This window comes from Dendroctonus ponderosae, unplaced genomic scaffold, assembly GCF_020466585.1.
Source record: "Dendroctonus ponderosae isolate FM_Combo_2020 unplaced genomic scaffold, Dpon_F_20191213v2 Dpon_F_20191213_4, whole genome shotgun sequence".
Classification (NCBI taxonomy): Eukaryota; Metazoa; Arthropoda; class Insecta; order Coleoptera; family Curculionidae; genus Dendroctonus; species Dendroctonus ponderosae.
This window is the reverse complement of record NW_026018611.1, coordinates 10,051,405-10,068,372: the sequence shown is the minus strand read 5'-3', so window position 1 is coordinate 10,068,372 and position 16,968 is coordinate 10,051,405. Positions and strand designations below refer to the sequence as shown.

The 16,968-nt window shown below is 32.5% G+C and overlaps 1 long non-coding RNA gene across 2 annotated transcripts in view; it reads left to right on the top strand.

The window, feature by feature from the left end:
- Window positions 1-16,586, top strand: part of LOC125504311 — a 126,662-nt gene extending 110,076 nt beyond the window's left edge. Inside the window, exons 1-4 of one of the 2 annotated variants that reach the window (XR_007281428.1) lie at window positions 7,631-8,026; window positions 9,135-9,358; window positions 16,082-16,367; window positions 16,425-16,586. This is a non-coding gene — a long non-coding RNA (uncharacterized LOC125504311). Of the gene's footprint in view, window positions 1-7,630; window positions 8,027-9,134; window positions 9,359-16,081; window positions 16,368-16,424 lie in introns of those variants that run through there. The other variant, XR_007281427.1, reaches the window with a different exon arrangement.
- Window positions 16,587-16,968: the final 382 nt, after the last annotated feature.

Sequence of the window (16,968 nt, the reverse complement as noted above, 5' to 3'; positions counted from 1 at the left end):
AAAATGTGTTCTTCCTTACAAAGTGGCTTACATCTTCAGAGGTGTTTTGTTCGGTAGTTTGCACTGGACTGATTGTGGTGATTCATTTCAAAACTCAACAGTTTAAAAATTAAAAATTCCCAGAAAAAATGTAAATGTAAAAAATATTTTTTCGTGAGGTTTTCCTTGCTTAAGCTGCGTTTTGAACGACACAATATAATGACACCAACTTTTCTCCTGATCTTAATCTCTATTAATTTTTTTTCAATAATTAAAAGCTGGTCATTTACAAAAAAATATTCGGCGAAAAAACATTCAGTGGCGCTTTCTATTCTCAAAAGAAATTTTTAATTATTTCATATATTTAATTGTTTAATTACTATATACTCTGTAACAGCTTTGAGTTAAACTAAAAAAATGAAATCATAATATATTAACTGGGTTTGCATCAACTGAAAGAATTTGTCATAGTTTTTATATTTTGTTTGGACATTGGAAGCATAACGAAAATAAAGCTGGATATAAAATCATAGATAGAAAAATAAAGTTTTCATGCACGTAAGTCCGAATAATTAAAACTGGTTTGCAAGATGATTCGTAGTCAATTAATGTTGAACATTTCCTTTTAGATACATCTGTTTCGTTTTTGGGATCATGTACTTTTTCTCATCAAAATTATTTGTTACTGTCCGTTAATGGTCTTGTGGTGGTATATAATGGAAGTAGCTTAACATACCCGTAATTTTTTGGTCTTCCTTTCTTAGGTGAAAGATCCGAAACGTGAAATTTTGAATTATCTAAATAATTTTTATAGAACATTTTATAAGGTTCATTTTTCAAGAATCTCATCCATTGTATTTGCAGCCAAGAGACAGATTCGCCCGCAGTATTTTTTGCTGTACTTTTTGTTGACTCTTCTAGTGATTTCGCTGAAATAAAATCCGGCTGCCACATTCGCTTCATCAAACATACATTTATTCTTCTACACTTTTCTATTAATTCATAATAATGCTCAGGGTTGTATAAAATCGCGTATATCGTAAAACTCATTTTATTTTTGTTTGACTTCGACCACTTTCATAATTATGGGCACAAATGTTATGCCCCGACTCGTCTTGTCTAGTCTAACATATTTTATGTTTATTTTATCGATATTTAATTATAAAATTAAGAAAAAAAGGATAAACAGATTTCTTAATTATATTGTTATTTGCTGGAAATCATCGTTATAATTGATAAAGAAATTCCAAAAAAAGCCTTAATATTCAAATTTACTAAATGGATTTTTCTAAAACTGTAGCCACAAAAAAATGGAATTTTACACGTCAAACCTAAACCGGTTAAAATTACAAGTTCAAAAATGTTTAGGTTTGAAAGTTTCCGTATCAAAAAAACTAATTTGTCAGATGAAATAAAAGCTGAGGTCTGTTGTTTTAACTAAAACAGTAACATAAAATTTGACAATACAGCAGGGTTGATCCCTGAATACGTGAATAACTTACATTTATGTAATGAAGAGTATATCAGGCTTTCCAAAAGTTCAACATCTTCTTAAACAGAGAATATAAATGTAGAGATTTAAAGAAATATACGATAACAAGTAAATTTTAACCATTGTCTTCACGCAACTACAACATTTGCTGCCCGAAAACCAAAAGTACTTTTACTCCAACATATGAATCCTATAAGCATAAAGCATTACGAAGTGTTTTGCGATAAGAAAACGTATCTAAATGAGTAGCATCCCGAGAAACTTTTCCTTGTAATAAGTGATAAACCTCCTTAAGAGGGCTATAAAAAAGATATATAAAGTTATATAAAACAAGCCTCCCTCAAAGTCGTTATGTCTCAAATTCAGAGGCCTTATTAGCATATTTTTACGGTTTGCAGGGGATATAAGCGTCTCTTATATCCCCGAGAACGGTGCTGTAAAAGTTAACAACTGCCTGAAGACTTTGTTATCTTCTCTTATCAGGCAGGATATATGAGGTAATCAAAAATGGTCGATGGGTTTCATGGGGCCTCTACATCATAAACTACATACTAGATCTAGCCATCTAGAGAACCTAGTGGAATGTAAAGCAGTAATTCAAAAAAACGGATAGTTTTGAATTAGATACTATAGGAGATGTCATATGTTTGAGAACAAATCGGATTATCAGAAAGATTTAAAGATGCCATTTGCAGTTTTGCAATAACCGTTGCATTCAATAACACAAATGCACTTGATTGAATGAAATGAGAATTGAAGAAAAATATTCAAACAACAATCTCAGCTGGACGTGAAGGCGAATATAAACAACAGAAACAGTAGCTAACTTGGAAATGACAACATTCAGCAGCTCTGAGTTCTATGGAAGAGCTTCATAAAGAACTATATTTAGTGTTCGGCAAACAAGTTATAATCACTGAGGGCAATAGCTTATTCTTTATTGCCATATGGTTATAGGACATTTATGTCCCCTAACTGGCAGTATCTTAAACTAATTGCTCCCTCTAAGATAGAATTTTTGCAGACTCAGTTGCAAGTCCATCCCCACTCAAAGTTGTTGGGGAGTGTTTTAAAAATCTCCCTCCAGTGGGGGTAAAAACGAATAAAAGAAGTCCGCCTGATATCCCTTGGCGAATAGCAACACATCGGCCTTTTCTACCCCTCTTTTTACCTTCTTTCGCCCGGATTCGCCGTCTCACTCTATGGGTGGGATTCGCCGAAACGTCTCTCTTGCACTTCCCGTCGAGTCCCGGATTCTTTCGCAAAAGTATTGATATTTCTTTCTGGAATTGGCCGATTTCTTTCCAGCGTTTCCCGGACTTGGGAATGCTATTGGAGCCATGGAAACTCGGGGCGTAATAGGGAAAAGGTAGATTTTTTATTTTTTGCTCAGGTTTTTGTGTAGGTGACCGGCCTGCTATTGGTTCAACGGTTTTTCGATAAAAATCTCTGATTTGTGGACTTGATAATACTGCTGTCGTGTGGTTGGTGGAAAACCGTAAACTGTTTCATCGCATTGAGTGCTAGCTCATAACGCTATTTAAAAAATTGTTATATGCAGCAGATTTAAAGGGTTTTGAAAGAAGGACATGCTAATTTGAAGCAAAGGTTGCAAATAGCTTTGTGGGCAATTCAAAGCATTCCATAATATCATTTAATTTACTTAAGGTTGCATCTTTGTCATCATTAACAAATGTTTTAAAATTTGGTTTTGGCTCAACTGTCTTTAAATTGCTGGAACCGAGGTTCCCAATAAAATTTCATTTAAAAAATGTGCATTGTAATACGTACACTTCCTACAATAAGCTTTGCATTATTTTTGTTATTCAGTAACGTTTTAATTCATTTTAGAAATCTTGATCAAGTGAAACGTGTTGGAAATATTTACAATGAATTAAACTCTTTGGAAGCTATAATAAAAAACTGCGCACTTTCCTCAAACTTTCCTTTCAAACAATACTTATCTGTTTTTGCCTGTTTTGATTAAGTATGGCATGACCGTGTTTACCATAAAAATGTGTTGGTTTAGTATATGCCGGGTATTTAAAATTGTCGGTAGTTAAACCGCCAACGATCGCCTAACAAATCTCAAGATTTTGAAATTAAAAGCTTACGGACTTTGATTGAATTGTTTTGATACTGTGCAATATTATGAATAATAATTGTAAGTAAGTGTTCAGTTTCTTTTAACGAAGTGTTTGATATTTTAAATTGTTCTAATACTTTTATTTAACAAATGACCTTATAAATATGCGAATTTATAGAAAAGTAGGACACATTTAGTTTTCATTCCAACAAAAAAATAAGGGTAATAGTTATTTAAAACCAGTTATTAAGTATAGTTTATTAAAAACAGTTAAATTATTTAATCAAATCAGGTAAATTTCTTAGATTAACTGTACAAAATTTCTCAGATTAAAGTGATATCGATTTGTGTAGTTTAACCCTAACTATTTTTGTTCTAAACACATTCAATCAAATGTTATTTCTACTTGAATGCCAGGAGCAGCTCGTAAAATAGGCAATGTTCAATAAAAGAGAATTAATTCCTGAATTACTGGAAAATCGAACCACTTTAATATGAGGAATTAGACACAAATATATCTTCATTTAGACGTTCTAGACGACTCAGTAAAAATACTTAGATTTTCTTGTCAGATTTTTGTATTCTTAAGCATTTTAGATGGGCTCTGTGTATAAACAGAACATTTTATATTGCATTTTGACCATTGTGAAGAGCTGTAAAAATAGTTCGCAATAAAACATACAATTTTGTATGTGAAAATTAGCTACTGAACCTGTCCGAAATTTTTACTTATGTGTACATTTATCGAAAACCGATCCTTTTACTTAGTTTAAATTTTAACTCCTTTTATAAAATATTGGTGTTTGATAGGACCTTCTGAAGCCAGAAAAGTTATTTCGTTTTATGAAGAAATCGAAGCTAAACCAGATGATGTTGTAGAAAAAGAAAAGCAAATGAAAACACTATGTAATGAAATATGAACATCTAAATATAAGAAATTAAATTATGGGTATGAAAAAAAATCATCTAATGATAGAAAGGAAACCACAAAACCTACAAATTCTATCAAATTGCTTTCAGTCACTATGAAAAATTAACTGCCTCAAACATGACACGTAAAACATCTCTGGTAGAACAAAATGAAAATAACCAAAAATAGAAACCCTTTTTGTCAAAATTCATTTAATGTGACTGTAGTTACTAATGATCAACTGTTAATAGAACAATTACATTTAATAAAAATTAAGCCATATAGCAAACAAAAAGTTTAAAGTCGCACATGAGCATTAATGAGGTTTTAGTACCTAATAAAGTGTTGAGAAATAATAAAATTAAGTGAATCTTAGAAATGCACACGCGATACAGAAAAAATTAGGCACGGAGACTATAAGTCAAAAATAAAAAAAATACTGAGAGATTAAGCGATAATAAGGAGAAATCGCATATATTATCTTCTAAAATAGTGACATGGACGAAAAGGGTTAACAGAAAAAAGAAGTGGGATTCAGAAAAATCAACCTGGACATACTAGATATTACAGGAACCAAAAAGATGGAAAGACTAATGCTGTAAACTTACAAATGCAACATACAGAGAGTGAATTAAAGAACTTCTTCAGTGGGTGGTAGACTAAACAAAAAGTGAGAAAATAGATTGAAGCTCAAGATTAGCAACAGAAAATAAGGAATTAATTTCTGGAAAATTCAAACTAGAAAGGCCAATCATATTGTATAACAAATCAATTGAAAACTATTATGAGAAGGTCAGAAATAACAGCGGTAAACGAATCCTTTACTTAAGTTTGACAAATAATCTTTTCCTACACTGTTAGAAATAATTGCTTGAAAAGTAAATTTTGACGGTAAATCAATACACTATTTGCAGGATATTTTAGTACTATGAGCTAAGAGAAAATATATTCCTATACTTAGCCATATTCTGAAAACGTTTACTTCAAAACCTGCAGGTATTTACAACAAACGTACTCGGTCAATTGTGATGATAACATATCTACATATAAAAAAAATTCCAGCTGAAACTGAAGAATTGATAAGAGCAGTCTTATACCCCTTAATATTAGCTGATATAGAAACCCAAGCTCAACTATTAAATGTGGGATGTTCCAATATAGCCTTCCAACTTTCTAAACTGTTAAACATAATTTTTTGCGATTTTTCAACGAAAGGTTCATTAATAATGCCTGCTAACGCGTTGCATAATTTTTGCTAACATATTTACAGGTTGTTCAAATTTCGGAACTGAAATCTCGTTATTCTGTAAAGCTGACAATAGATTGAAACTTGAAATTTAGTGCACGTTTTGAAAATATACAGGATGTTTGAAGATCAAATCAAATATAAATCAAAATGGATGTATTTTTAAGTAGCCGGAAACCCTGCCTTACTGAATACCTGCAAATATCAAATTTTAGCACAATCTTAAGATACACATACTCCAAATCAAACCTTTGGTTCTTAAAAGATGTTCAATCTATGTCAAGGCAAGCCAAATTTGGTCCATAATTTACAAGGCGTGTGTGAGACGATTTATTTTTCTAAAAAAGTTTCTTTTATGTAATTTCGTCTTCTGGAAAAATTGGTAAATCGTTGCTTGTGCGTAGACAGGCTACGTAAAGTTGCCTGTTTTCACTTTCGTCTAGTTTGAAAAACATCTTACATGACTCAGATAATGAATTCATCAATTAAGTCAATTTCTCTACTCAGTCAGACAATCGATTTGAAAGTTATTCTGTTATTCATGGGAAGAGTGTTTAAAGCAGATGGAGTGATCAAAAACATGCAGTAGATTATTACAGCGACAAATACCTACTAAAAGCAACACAAAAAGAGCCACAAAAACCGAAACTCGGCTGCTTTCAATTAAAAACTTTAATGAAACTGGTGGGAGAAATATAAAATCTGAAACTAGACGAGAGAAGCATAAAAAGTTGTTGGCTCGGCTTAAGCCATTACGCTACAGAAATTTAATGAATGTGCAAGGAATTGCTAGGACGAGGGGAGAATCTCGGTTTTTAATGGCATCAGCCCTTATTGACGGGGGTTATTAAAACGAAATTTAGTTTTTGCCGCTGATTTTACGTTTTCAGTTGAGAATGTTTCATTAACCGAATTTGAGTTTCTTTGCCGATCCGAACTAGCAAACGAGTTAGATGCAACAATTTACCTGCGCACCCACAAGTATTTTTATAAGCAAGTAAATATTTTATTTTCGATTCAATATTTTCATTAAACTCAAATTAGTAAAACTACTACTCAGTTCACTGTAGGCTTTGTTGGAGAAATGCGTAATTTTGAATATTTAACCAAATTGACTTGGAGGCAAATGTTCAATTCGGAAATTTATCTGCGGCTTTTCTTTGTCTTTGATGGAAAATATTTTCAAGCGTCCATAATGCAATATTATTTAAACAGTCAACGCAAGACTATAGGAAACATTCGCGCAAGCAAAGACTGAGGGCGAAAACTCGGCAGAAAACTCAATTTTCCACTTTGTTAATTTGACGGGTTAAAGTTTCTTATTTCTGAATAAATTTCTTTGCATTCGTTCCTTAAGGGTTTCAGGAAATTTGTTGGAATTCTTACAAATCTCGCCCTTATCAAGATGGAAAAGGAGACGCTGGCAAATTCAGATTTCTTTGGGGGTTTTAAAGTTTCTATTTGAATTTGTTTCTTTCTGAATAAATTTCAACTCTATAGCTAATAGTCATTATATGCGGGAAATCGATAAAGACGATGCATGAAATTGAGAGTGAAGATTGTTGAGTAACAGTAAAAATGAAAATTAATGGATGGAAATTCATTGGCATAACGAAAAATTAAGAATTAAAATGCGAAGCTTTCAAACAGATATTTTTAAACAAAAACAATGGTAGTGAGGGCAGTTAAAGAGCCACCGTCCAGATTTTAAGGTTACGGTTTTAATGGCACTAAATTAAACTTCTTTTGTTTGATTAACAAAAAATAACAGTTTGAACATTTTAAATTTTCACCCATCAAATCAATGTCAAACTAGAGCTACTTCTGAAAACCAATTATAATTAATCAACAAATATTTAACCAAACAAAAACACACTTTAAAGTCCTTAGTTTGTTAGTTCTACAATTAAAAAATATCGTACATCACATGAAACATGAATATGCAATTGTAGAAAATTGTTTGTAGATATGAATTGATTATTAGATTATTGAAACATATTCTTAGTGAGAGATATGAAATATGCAGGAATTAATTCATATTTCAAATAATTTTCTCGATAATGTTTGGCATTAAATTAAGAAAATTTCACGTGGGGTCGCTTAATTTCGTCATTAATAAGTCTTTACATCGAAAACGAAGGAAAGTTTTTCGCTCAACCCCTGGAAGAAGAATCGAGAGAGAAGTACAAAACGAAAATTAATGGAAGGCCCGATGAATAATGGAGCCAGTGCAATTAACAAAGGAAAGGGGCTTTGAAAAACAACTTGTGCTATAGACGCAAGCGCCGAAGAAAGATTAAAATATTTAATAAGGTAGATATTATATTATTTATTTCACATGGCTAGTTTATGGGGCAATTGTTTTGCATATTTATCAAACGCAGCTCATTGTTAGAAGTACAAATGGGTGTTTGGGTATTCACAATTAGACGCGAAGATCGAAAGACGAAAATGACTTTTGTCTTTGCGTACTTCCGGGCCTCCTGTGTACTTAAAAATTACAATTATGCCTCTTAAGGAACGGGCAATTATTTTGTAACACTTTACGCCATGTCCTAAATACGAGGTAATTTGAAATTAAAATGAATCGGGGGCCCTCTGTCTTCTCGCTCTGCGAACTTATTTAGTTATTTAACTTTCTTGCTTTGGCAACTTTTCCTCGCCTCGCCGGGCTACGCGATATTTCTTATTCACTCTTAAAATATGGCTTCCATTTTATGTTAATAACCAACTTCACTCAGCTCGTTAAAATTTTAAAATGCTTTAATAAAGTCGAAAAGTTTCTTAAGTATATACGGAACTAGGGATGAAATGCGACCGGGACGTATTGCGCAAAAACAGTGGTGTATTCAACAAAAACTCATTGAATTTAATTCGAGACAATATTTTTTCTGAATTATTCAATTCAAAATTCAATTATCCAAAATTCTGCCGAATAAATCCAGGGTTTGAAAAAATCGGAAACTGTTAAGGTTTCAAGGAGCTTCGTTAAATGTTTATTAAAAATACCTCCTAAATAAAAAAAAATAGCCATAAACATTCTGAGCACGGCCAGCAGCGGAACAATAAAATCACCAAGGGGGAAACGCAATGAGGTTTTAGTGAGCAATTTTAGTCCTTAGCCAGTACACGCAAAACACTGTAGAAGAAAGATGAGAAACCAATAAACTTTCTTAAAAACTACTGCAAACAAAAATATAATTTTGTGTTATTTGTGGATCTTTCATTATTGATTTAATGGCCACATTTTAAAAAATCCCCGATGGTGCTAAAAGAGTATTGCTTGAACTGCCCACAAAGTTGCTCACAATTTATCCAATGCACTTTCGATACGTGGAACCTGTTTAAACAAACGAACCGAATATGAAATCTATTCTTAAATATTATGACCCTTTTGATAAAGGATTGTTTAATATTTCAGTGTTGCGTTAAGAGCCCCTGGTTAGGGAGGAATCGTCGAGCAGGCGAAGAAAAGAGAAAAATCAATAAATCCCTGAGGAATCCATTTACAATTTAAATTTTCCGTGCGGGACAGCAGGAGCTGGGAAGAAGAAAAGAATACGACGCCGGCCAACTAAACGTCTCGCAATAGAACGACCGGAATATTTGTTTTTTAGTTAACAATGTTTACTTAAGCAGTACTTAGTAAGTAAAGTAAATTTAAGTAGCAAAATAGGCTTGAAGTCGAACAGGAATATTATCTCCGGAATAAACCTGAGAAGTTGGGGCTAGTACAATTATTTTGCCATTAATTTGTTTGTGTTTGATGTTAAGAAATAAAGAAGTAGGTTATAATGTAGATTTTCAAAGATAATAAAAGGAAATAGGCATGTTTTAAACTGCTGGAAACAAAATGGTAATTAAAATCCGGCAAACCGATGTTTCCGATTTGCTTCTAAATTCACAGTAAGTCTAATTGATTTAAACTATTTCATCGGGCTTAAAATAAATCCGAATTAGCTAAACAAACTTTCCCTTAAACTAAAGAAGAAAAAAACTGGTTTCTTCACTCTTAAGGGTTGTGTTTTTGTTGTGTATTTGTTTATTGAGGGCTGATATTTATTATCTTGAGTGGCATTCATATAACAATAAAATGTAGTTTGTATTGCTTTATGTTATTACGCGTCACTAGATAACCAGAAGGATCACTTTGCCCAACAGTTATTCCTTTATCACAGAGAACATTTTGTATTCCTGAATCAACATTTTTCCAACTCGCCGAAAAGAACGGACTAAGAAACAGCGTGGTTCCAAATTATACATAGAACTAATCAAATTTGTAGTCAATTTAAATTTCTCGTTCGTTTTAAAGACTTGCGCTACTGGCGTAAAAAGAAAATACTTAATTTGATTAAAAGCGGGCGAAAAAACCTTTTTGTTTCGAATGTATGTAATTACACAATTATTAATTATTTTCCACAGCGTAAATTGAGAAACCGCAATCAAAACTAAATAATTCTTGAAATTGCAACAATTTGTTTGATAATGATCTGATTACCTAAAGCTATAGGTAGTTTTTGGATTAAACCCAGCCGAGATTTGCCATATTGCTAGTTAATCAATTAAATCCAAAAATCTGCACTGTTTTTAGATCAGCCTGGGCAGCCTATATGTATGGATGCTTTTGTTAAATATTTATGCTTAATTTATGCCATACAAAATTTTACTCTTTAGCAAAACTGTTAATTTTCAATATGTAAGCGTTTGGACCTACATGTGAGACCAGCAAAATTTCTATTTAACAAACTAATTCATTAATTTTTCATTGACTTACATTACATTTGAATGCTTCTTCCCATAATGCAAAATAATTTTTGTGCCTTTCATGTAAGTATACGAATTGTAAGAAAGATAATGAAAAAATATTTTTAGTCATCGTCGGATGGTTGAAGGTGGCGTTGAAGGAAGGACTATTTGTTTATTATTAGTATCTGAAGCAAAAATATTAATATAGTATAATATACTAAGTATATGTTTCTGAAGACGTTGGCTAATGTTCAGAAGCCGTAAAACTGAGCCTTACGTAAAACTTTACTGAATTTATCTGCTTCCCATATGCGACATTAATTTACTTTGGAAAACACTCCATGTGGTAATTTGATTGGAATTTTTGTACCGAAAATATTGAAGACAAAGGCAGACAATTTAAGGAATATTCTACGTAAAAACCATCCAAATCACGAAAAACTGATATCCAAACACTGAACAACCGAATAACACAAATGAAACTAAATACTTGTTTCTCTTCCTTTCAACAAACAAATATTTGATAAACGATCAAAGTGAATTATATAACTGATTGTATCTTTTGTTGGTTGGAACCTGGCCGAAATCAATCTAGCTGGCCCCTTTAATTGAAGGCAAAAACTCCCGTTTGTTTTGCAGAAGAAGACTGTAGTTGAAACGTCTAAAACAGCAGAAAAAAAAACAGGAAGAAAGATGGCCGCTGGCACCGCAGACGAGTGACAAATTAAGATGGCTGCGATTCGGGACGTCTTAATCTTAATTCTAAGATAAATTGCCGCTAGAAAATACTTACATTAATCTGGATCAAGCTATCTGGATACCGTGTTGGATGGTGCGGCTCTATGAAGGTTTTTACTCAGAGTATTTGATGACATCGGTTCAGTATTTTTTTCCCATTTCTCAAAATTAATTACTCCGTCTTTTCGCAATTCTTATTTATTTATATGTTCAAAATTCTCTTTCAATAGATTGAAGAACACGACAAAAGCGTAATTTGTGAGATTGGCTAACTCGATTGCTCAGCCTTACAGGAATTGCACCCAAGGCATGCTGTAAATTTAAGTGTAGCACGCCGAGGACACATATTGTTAATAATAAAGTAATGTTGTAATTGTTTCAAAATATATCAAGTCCATTTATGAACGGAGACAAGGAAATTTCTAGCAAGTTCGGCAAAAGTGAACATTGTTTTTCTTCCTATCATTTGCATCAGATAATAAGCATTAGAATAGAGTGGAAGTTCGCACCCGCCTAGCTTCAAAATGAAAGCATTTTGCTTTACTTTTTAGACTCCCACAAAAAGAGATTAAACCCTTAATTACATTGAGGCGGGCCGAGAGAAGATAATTTTCAATTTTGACTGCCGAGAGTCGTTCAGTCTTTTGCAGAATTATTCTGTTTTTAAGTTTCAACATCGAATAGATAAAAAAGTAAGTAATGGTGTAATTCACAGTTGTTTCAATTGCTGGCCAAACCAAACTTTGACCTAATCTATAAGAAATTATATACCGGCTACGAGTTTCTAAAGAAATTTAGTAAAAACGTTATACCTAAAAGCAATTATTTTATAATTGCTAGTTTTAATTAAAAAATACATATTATTCAAAAATTCAAACATAGTTAAGGATACCGATTTAATGTCAGATATAAATTAATAATATTTAGAATGTTTCGAAATAACCCACTTTTATAAAATCAGATTAAAATACTGTTAGCAATTCTCTATGTATAAGGAGTAACAGAAATAAATCCTAAATAGCATTTGAAGTAAAAGAAACTTTACAAAATTTTTAATAAAAAATTATGGCGTTCTATATTTCCCAAAAAAAAATTTCCGTCGCAGGTCTTTTGTTCAAACTTTGCCTTCTAACATGCATACTTTTTTGAAATGCATATATTTTACTTAAAGATGTGGATTGGAACTTCAACATAAGTTTCTTCTGCACACATTGAACACTTGGACTTTAACTCACTACGAACTAAACATCAAACATTTTGGAAAAGCTCCGCGAATCAAGTTTTTTGAGCCTCAAATTCACTCAAAGTTCGCAAAGTTTTAAGGTCAAAATCTCAAGCATCCAGCCTTAATAAATTGAGCTATCTTGCGGTTTCTCAATAATGTTTTAAAATATGAAACAAGCACTTAGAACCCAGAAACAAATAATGAGGAAAACCAAACGATTGAAAGCTGTAAAACCATTACCAATTTGAACCTAAAAGTTCACCCGTACTTCAAGAAACCAAATAAAATCAGTTTTGCAGAAAATATAGCGGCATGCCCCTGTTTGCATTTTGGAATGTATTCCCTGTGGAAATATAATAAGAATTTGATTTTTCTCTCTTGGAACTTCTGCAAAACAATCCAGAAGGCAAGAACAAATCCAGAAGGGAAATGGCGACACGATTTCTCCACTTGAAAAAATATCTCTCTTTAGAGATTAAAATGGATTAATAAAAAAAAAACGTTTAACCAGATTGATGCAAACGTTTTAAATTCTACGAGTAGTTCGACTTTCGAACAAGACACGTTACTTCAAGAAAGGGAACGAGAATTGCTCTAACTTGACAAGGTGCTTTTTCTCTTGAGTATCTAAAATATACCCACCAATATATGCACCAAGTCAAAGAGCCATCTTTGATGATGAAAAATTTATTTGAGATAATTTTCTGTTTTGATTTTGGATTTAATCTCCCTTGTGTTTTGTCCTACTTTTGCTTTTTCCATACATTTTTCAACAGCTGAACCTGTTATTTTCTATCGTACGTCCCGAATTGTAAAGCCCTGTTTTCTTGACGTAAAAAAATATATGCAGTTGAGAGTATAAACCAGAAGCAATAGATAATGATTTGAATGACCACACGTGATCTTAAGTAAACAATCTATTATATATAAAATAATATATAGATTAAGATGAAACCAAAAAACAGCACAGTACAGCTTGTGTATAAAATTATTAGTTCTAGTGTGTTTTGGTAATTGGCAATATAATTTATTTTCAATTTATTTTACTGAATATTAAATTTTATTTCCTCAAAAGTAGAAACTGATACAGTTGGTTCAACTTTATATAATTCAAACATCAGTCGATTTAAACCATTATCTTAACGGCTATTTATAAAAGTATCCAAGCATATGTTACCACATCAATTTACAATAATTATTGGGAAGATCATTATTCGATGTCCAAAAATTTTAAATACCATAAGAAACTATTGAATTACGATACTTCCTTCAAAGGGTTACCTACCCGTAATTACCATTTCCCATATGTTATCATAAAAACTTATTGAAAAGTGATTTCTTATAGGGGTCATTATGTCGAAAATGGGTTTTAGGTCGTGCGGTTTTTACCGATTTCACGGATATTTTTTTACAGCCACGTCGAAAGTTCTTTGTTATCCGGCTTCTCGTCCGCTACAATGTTGAATATGTCGGCTTCAAATTGCATAGATAATCAGAAACGAAATTAAAACAGATGAAATGTGCTATAAAAACATGTTTCCGGAAGCTAGACCGTTGCATTAGGTAAAGAAAAGGTAAAACAAGTCGACGTAAATAAGTAAAACACATTTGCATAGTAAGAAAACTGGCAAAATGGCCAGATTAGGGGGTTTTATAAGCCCAAACTTAGCGGCATTAGAAGCAACTTGGAGTTAATCCAGCAACACGGCATATAAGGACGGCTTAGCATATACATGTCCTAATAGGAATGTAATGTTTTACTTTATATTTCATGTTCATTTATTTAATTCCATCAAGAAATAATATCAATTATAGAATACTGCGTCCGAGTAATTTGTACTTGACCTCAGGGTTAGAGAGCGCAATTAAGACTTAGCTTACTTCTATTTCTAAAGCGCTATGAAGAGAAGATAAAAATATGCGCTGAATTAGTAGTTTTAGTACCAAAGTACTTTCAGTATAAATGAATATAATTTGGCAAATATAACCGTAAATATTTATACCTCAATTTATTTCCAAAGTGGAGCATGTTTTTTAAAATATTCCAGAAGGAGCCGTTTTTTTAGATTAATTCTAAATAATATACAGGCGCGCTGACTAAAGTGGAGCATAATTTTGGCTGAATCTAGAGAGAGTATGAAACAGGATGGCAAGTTCTTATGAAACAAAATTCTGCAAGCCCTCACTGCCAAGATATCGGTTCCTAAAATAAGGCCCTGTTTTTTAAAATATTTAGTAAAATTATTATTATTGTTATATGATAGACTCCAGTTAATGACTCATACAATAGTATGCATACATACAGTAACTGAGAACTAATTCTGCTGTGTGATTTCGTCAAGATTCTAAATACAATTTTTTAACATGCTCAATGATAGAAACACGAAAACATTTTTTTTGGAAAACTTGAAGCTGAAACAAAAAAAACGTATTATTGCTGTCATTGATAAAATGAATTCCTTGTTTTCCTTAAAATGTCTATTATTTAAATCAGTTTTTAAATAACAGAATTGACAATTTTAACGAAAAAAATAACTTGAAATGTGTGTTTAGTAGTTAATGAAAAATTGGTAAGTTTGGAAATTGGAGTTCTACATCACTTTCTTGCAAAACGAAACTTTCTAGCGTACGTTGAATTGAGAATTGTTGCACGAATTTGCAAGATCCTTAAATTGTTTCTTATTTTATCGGAATGACACAATTCTTGCGCCATTCATGTTTTCAGGAGTGAATCAACCAACATTTGCAGGCGTTCGCAGTGAGCAAAATGCCATGGATCAAAGTCAGGAGAATAGGGAGACCAAGTCACATTTGGTCTTCTCCTGATCCGTGCTTTGGAAAAACATTGATACTATTGAAAATCAGAGCCAAACATTACCTTTTGCATTGATAAACTTTCAAGAATGAACTCAAATTTCCTTAGTTTAAAATTTAAACTATTTGAATTTTGTTTCTGTTCTTGTCTTCATCATACATGATGTTAAAAATATGAACATTATTGGGAACAAGCCGATTCTTTCCTGACGAGCTCAAAGAACAAGAGTTATAAATTTAAGCGGTCTTGACTAGTTTATATTGTACCGTGGATGGCCGAGTATCAAATTCTTTCTTCTGGTTACAACTTTTATTCCACTCGGTACAACTTTAACTACGGAACAGGAACAAAGGAAAACACGGATTTCCGACTCGCGGGTTTAACTTCTTCTGTACTCAGGCGCGGCTGTCACTTCACTCTCTCCCGTCTGGTTCTCGTCGTCGCTTATATCCTTTTCTCCAGGTATTCCAGATAGTTCTAGAAATCTCCAGAACAGGTGCGAAACTTCCCGCTTGTCAGTGTCATATTTGACAGTAAATGGGGCCCAAATGGGGCTCCCATTTACTGAAATACCATGAATTTCGATCCCCCATTCCAAACGTGAGTACTCCAGGCCATTTCCGTTACAATATCATACTAAAAAATTGCAATCTATACTAAGTACCTTAAAAGTTTTGTAATAAAACAACCTTGGTGTTTTAGGGGCCCATGCGTTCGTTGAGAGAATCAACGTACGCATAGATAAATTGTTTTTTTCTAATTTCTGTGTAATATTTAGACACGCCCATTTTTTCCAGACACTAAACAGCTAGCAATATTGTTTAATTATTTATGTTTCTTGCAGAATGAAAACATAGCAACAGGGAGGAACTACAAGAAGTACCGAGACACAAGAAATAAAGGTAAATTTTCCAATGGAAGAGAATAAATAAAAAACTGGAAAAAACTCACCATATGCGCAACATGGTGTGCAATGCTGATCAAGCTCAACGTTGCGTGTAATAATAATTTGAGGATGAATTGGTGAAAAATTGCATTGACTGAAGATTAAGTTGAGTTAAGGATGAAAATCGTGGGAAACAAAAAGGTCCATGGGGTGGACGCGATCGCTATTGAAGTTACAGACGGCGGTTAGGATCTAACAGATAAATGTTAAAAACTAGTCAACAAAATATCAAATTTTACAGAAGATGTATGGAAAATGTAACAGAATTTTCACAGAAAGAATCCCGTACAAATTTTCAAGAAAGGATAACAACCTGGCAACTTAACCAAGAAAAGCGTTTGCGTATGTATATTTATATGAACTTTTCGCCATATTTTTGTTTGCAATTAAACAGTTTAAATTATGTAATCTAATTTTGAATCACTCAGAATTTGTATGTGTTTTTTGTAATTGCACATTATATAAGATTAATTAAGTTTTTATAATAAATTGATAGATTTGTGTCCACGTGATTCCATTGGGAACAACATTATTTGAAATAACAGAAGATAAGTTCAACGTGTAAAATTTTGTTAAATGACCAAAAAGGTTCAGTGTTTTACTCGATACTTTTCACTGTTCTCATCCAGAATGTTTTCAGTGCAAATTTTACTGAAATTGGAGCAATTGCTATTCTTACAGCATCAATTCTGTCTCATTTTATCCAGTATATTAAACACATGAACTCCTTAAAAATGGATCATTTAAAATTGGAAAAATAACTGAAAACTCGGAAAGTGCTAATA